This window comes from Helianthus annuus, chromosome 2, assembly GCF_002127325.2.
Source record: "Helianthus annuus cultivar XRQ/B chromosome 2, HanXRQr2.0-SUNRISE, whole genome shotgun sequence".
NCBI lineage: Eukaryota > Viridiplantae > Streptophyta > Magnoliopsida > Asterales > Asteraceae > Helianthus > Helianthus annuus.
This window is the reverse complement of record NC_035434.2, coordinates 93,452,989-93,458,505: the sequence shown is the minus strand read 5'-3', so window position 1 is coordinate 93,458,505 and position 5,517 is coordinate 93,452,989. Positions and strand designations below refer to the sequence as shown.

General features: G+C 38.0%; 1 long non-coding RNA gene across 1 annotated transcript; it reads right to left on the bottom strand.

Moving 5' to 3' along the window:
- Positions 1-2,408: 2,408 nt before the first annotated feature.
- Positions 2,409-3,700, bottom strand: LOC110903766. The gene is made up of 2 exons (XR_002572162.2): positions 2,946-3,700; positions 2,409-2,869 (listed from the first exon to the last, which is right to left on the bottom strand). It is a non-coding gene; the product is annotated as an uncharacterized LOC110903766 (long non-coding RNA).
- Positions 3,701-5,517: the final 1,817 nt, after the last annotated feature.

Sequence of the window (5,517 nt, the reverse complement as noted above, 5' to 3'; positions counted from 1 at the left end):
TATCCAAATCCTTGTAGAATCTTTCATATCTTCATATGAGGGATTCGTAGAAGGATATTCAAAAAGGTAGTACCTTAAATCTTTATTGGGCTTCTACATGATAGTTAAGATCCTTGGATTATATAGTACCACTCCATGATTCATAAGAGGCCCTCTTTGTGGTCTAAGTCAAAAGATTGATTCAGTATCAGGTTAAGAATGACATGTGATGCTATAGCTGAACAGACTCCTTGGTAGTCTATTTAAATCATTTATTGATTTAATTAAAAGGACCCTATGGTGGTCTACTCACAATCATCACAAGTTCGTTCATTACTTTTTCCCCTACACATTATAAGATGCACTACGTGACTATGCAAGGAATTACGTAATTATAGATGCATACATAATTATGAAATTCAGTGCACAAGAACATGGTAAGACTTATTATTTGTAAGAACCGATAGTGGCAACAATAACGAAATGTGAACAATGTAATGGAGGTATGGTGGACGCACCAATAATGTCACACCCTGGCTTTTGCGGAAGCATGGATTATTTGGTGTGACTTCTTAATACCATAGCAACAATCATAACAATGCGATATGATAAAAACACGAGATGTTTATCCATTAATACGGTTTAGAAAATACCACAATACCATTGTCTGAAAACATCAATACCAAATTAAGTTACAAACCATGACATGTTTAACAGAGTTCACAAAGACTCAACAAAAGTACTTAAATAAAACCTGAGTTTAGAGACGTGTATCCCGTCCAGGATTAAGATACACCCCCTAAACTCGACGACCCTGGATAACATCTTTTATTCAAACGCAGCTTGACGACATATGCAAACCCTTCCAGATCCACTAGTTTCCTGAAACACATGTAGTTTGAAAAATCAACAAAAGTTGAGCGAGTTCATGTGTATGTGAGTATGTATAAACCTTTGTAAACAGTGAATGTATGTATGTCCTGGTATGATTGCAAACAAGGAAAAGATCACCAATGGTTTGCAAGGCCACTGATATGTGTGACGGTGTTGGAAGACTCAAACCTGCCAAAGTTGTACCGGGCTCCTGGCTGGAAGACATAGCCACCACAATGGGCCACCCTGGCCACAGGGGTGTGGGCTCGCTACACCCAAATAGATCTATCACTCATGCTCCTCGGTCCTGATACGAGGATTAATGGTCCCAAGTATCCGCCTACCCTATCACATGATCTATGGTTTTTTCCTAGGCTAATCATACCAATAGTATTGTAAGTATCCCTTTGTAACATGTATTCCACCCCCGAAGTAAGTAAACAAAACAGTTTAAAGAAAAGGGGACATGAACTCACCTGAATTGCCTTGTGCAAAGCTAGCTAATTACGACTTTGTGATGCCGTTTCCAAGACAAGACTCGCTAGCGTGCATTCTACAATATTCCAAACACGGAATATCTTATAAGTTTCTAATTAAACGCGATAATTAAACTACGTGTCATCGAGCTCTACCGAATCGTTAACTGAACGATTCAACGGTAAGTCGTTAACTTAATGGAAACGATTAGGTCATATTTGATAAGTGTCGCCTATCGTTGATAATAAGTAACAAGTCTTGAAAAGACTTGGTTCTCAAGATATTTGAAAGCAAATAAATATTTATCTCAAAATATATAAATATATCATTAAGATCGCTTGTCATCCCGAGAAGTCGTACGTGTATAAAAGAATATTTACGCGAAAATAATATATAAAAAAACTCGTATTATAAATCGCGTTTCGTATGATTTTTGTCAAAATATTCGTATATGCCGTGTAGGTGTATAAAATAAATATAAAGAGTTATCTTCAGTTCTACGGAAGAATTGTCGAGTTATTTGATGTTTAAAATGAAATATAAACGTCATGTTTAGTTTATAAGGCTTTCGAGTTGTTGATGTTGAAATAAATATGTATCTATATTTATTTTATAAAAGTATACGAGTCGTTTAATGTTTGAAATAAATATGTATAATCTATATTTATTTTTTTGTAAAAGGACTTGTGTTGTTTGATAATTAAAATAAATATGTATACTATATTTATTTTGATAAAAGAATCGTCGTGTTGTTTGACATTTGAAGTAAACTATACTTACTTTTATAAATGAATTCGTCGAATTCTCGAAGTTTAAATCAAATATAATATCCATATTTATTGTTGTGAATACTTCCGAATCGCCGTTTCCGTCAATGGTAAAGTGTCGTCGAATGTAATTATATGTTTGTGTGTGTTTTTCTAAAAGATCAATTGAAATCAAATGTTCGTTTAATAATAAAAATACTTTTTTCGGGTTTTCTCGGATAACGGGCAGAGTTTCCTCTGTTTTTAGATGCCCTCGACAACACAAGTTGTCGTTATTTTATCAAAATTCAATCAATTTAACACATATTAAAGTTTATGTGAAGTATATCAAAATTCCAAATATGAAACCATATCACAAAATGTAAAACCGTTAGTCGGGTCGAGCTCGGTTCGCGTATAAATCTAAAAATCTATATCGATCTAAACTAAATCTCGCGTGATTAAATGTTACCGGATCTCAGGAGTTGACCAGAACCGTAACTGCTTTGGACCCGTATCCGCTGACTTGTTGACTTGGTTTGATCGCTGACTTTCATTGACCTATCTTGACCCGTTGTTGAACTGAGTTGACTCGGGTGTTGACCGAGTCACTCGGGTTTGACTCGAACCCAAAATAATTCCCCAAAACCAAATCCGAATCTGGACTGAATGAACAAGAACCCGCTAACGTGAACCCCAAACTTAATCTGGCCATGTTTACTTGAGCCTGACCGTGTCACGAAAGCTGACCGGAGTCCCGAAACTCGAACCAAACAGAACATCACAAGCATCATCTTCATCATTATTTCAACTTTAATCACCAGCATCATAAATCTAATGAAATAAAACAGAGCAGAGTGGGGGTTTTACCGGAGATCCTGTCGGAGAACGAAACCACCACCGCCGTAATGTTTTCTGACGCGGCTCCGGTAGCCGTCGGCACCACCGCCGCCCTTTTATTTTCTGAAAACGGTGTACCACCATTACGGAACCACCACCATCGCTGTGAGACTCATGCCGCCGCCGCCTCCACTGCCGCCGCCATGAGCGGCGGTGTCGCTCCGTTTCCGACGCCCTCTTTCTCCTCCCGATCTCTCTCATACATCTCTCTCTCTCTCTCTCCGTTTCTCTGTCGGGTCACCGCCGCCGCCTTGATGGCGGTGTCGTTACTGTTCAATCGAGGGGGGGGCTGCTTGCTGGTGGGTGTCATCGGAGGGGAGAGGAACAGATTATGTGTGGGTGTGTTTGGGTGAACTCAAGATGAAAATGGAGATAAGGCTCTGTTGTTTTTATTTGTGTGATATCGAGAGAGAGAGGGTAAGATTTATGTGTTTTGAAAGAGATGGAGTGGTAGAGATGAAAAGGGTTCTCATAATTTTTGTTTTCTATTTGTCTTAATGTCATCGAGAGAGAGAGGTAGTGTTCTATTTTAGTGTGTGTTTGAAATTGTGGAGAGGGATAAAGGTTGCAGAGATGATAACATCTTAAAGTGGCTGATCAAAGAATGAGGGTGTTTTATAGAGATATTCAAGATCTTGCTATGATCTTGTAGAGATTTGTAGGTTCCAACTTTTGAGACCAAATCTCTAGTAAATATTTTGTAGAGATTTTGAACAGATTTTGCTAAGATTTTGTAGATCTATAGAGATTTTATAAGATTTTATATGGATTTTGCAAGATTTTCAAATCTTGTAGATATCTTGATAAGATCTAATATATTATGTGCAGGTTTAGGCTTGTGGGTTTTGGGTTTGGGCCCAGGGCCCACAAGCCCATCTCATGTGTAAGTGGCCCGTAACTCCTACGAGACCCGTTATCAAAACCCGAAATTGTCGGAACGTCATATTATAAAATTTTTGTTCTAAAAGTGCGTAAAATAATACCCATAATCGTTGCCGTTTAATATCCCGCAGATTCCACGTGAATCTTCATGCGCGTACTGTAAAATCGGATAGACGTTCCTAGGCACTCCAAAGGCCTAACTAAGTAGATTTGTGCTGTAAACACTATTTATTATCGCGTTAATCACTTGTTAATCACGTAATTAAGGACCGTAAATCACCGGTTGTCACATTCTCCCCCTGTTAATAAAATTTCGTCCTCGATAAACTACGTTAACTCCTTAGAGTTACGTTATGCGTAGGTAAATACGAATAGTATCAAAGTGGATGACCACGAAATCGGATCAAGACTTATTCAAATCATATGAATTCAAGGACATTCCTCCATAATAGGAATCCCAACGGTTTAAAAGAAATGTGTTTCAAAAGTTGATGTCAAAAGAAACAAGATGTATTGATACAGTCACTAGTGTGACTAAGTTAACAGGGGTCCAACAAAGGACAGGAACTTCGACCAATCGAATTCCCTATGAACGTTCACTGTGACACCCCAGGAAAACCAGAAAACCACGCAACCCAGTTAGCTTCCTCTGTGACTACGTGCTAAATTTCGGGACGAAATTTCTTTCAAGTTGGTGATGATGTGACAACTCGTAACTTTGAGATAAAAGCCCATCTATTTCTCTTTTATAAATCAAATCTTATAGTTATTTTATTTGATGGATTAATTTTATGCATATTAAAATTCTAGTGCGTCAACGAATATTTGAAACCAAATCTTTACATCCGAACCGTTTGAACCAAATCATATATCTCGCTTGCCAACCCAATTTTATGAGTCCATATTCACTGATGTTTCGACCCATTAAACAATTCAGAAAATCCTAAACTATAAACTCAATGGATAAGCACTTCCAGTTTCTTCAAGATAATCAATCATGCCTTCCTTGTTTCATAGAATGGCAAGTTAATAATTCAGCACACACACAAGAACATCTGAAACGATTACTAGTCATAGGTTCCCCGTTTACATGACCCATTACTAACCCCTATTCATTATTGAATCACATCACAAGATAAATCAAAACTTAATTCAGCAATAACATTCAGTAGCCTATATGCTCTTAGTTCACAACATTAACAGGTAATCTTTTAGGATCCATATAGTAGATAACATGTATTAGCACAACATAAAACATGTTAACCAGTAACATACATGGACAAGGTCATTCACGAGAATTAATATACCATACATAAACAAGATCGGCCCACAAGAGTTAACAAGATCAATCATTATATTATAATAATGTGAAACCCAACCCCAGCCCACCTTAACCCATGCATCGGCCCACACAATCAAACCCCACCGCCAATATTCAGCCATAATTATTTATACATGAATCCATATACGTAATGTTTATTCTCACACGCATAACACCCGAACCCTACGGCAGCAGTAAGGTTTCACCCCCTCACTTACCGGTGCGATCTCCCTCTCCGGCGAACATCACCTTCTCCGGCGAGTTCGCTAACGAACACCGGTAAGATATCTCCTTCTCGTCCGTAGTTCTTGGTAGTAGACTCGTCGCGGTTAGTTCGAA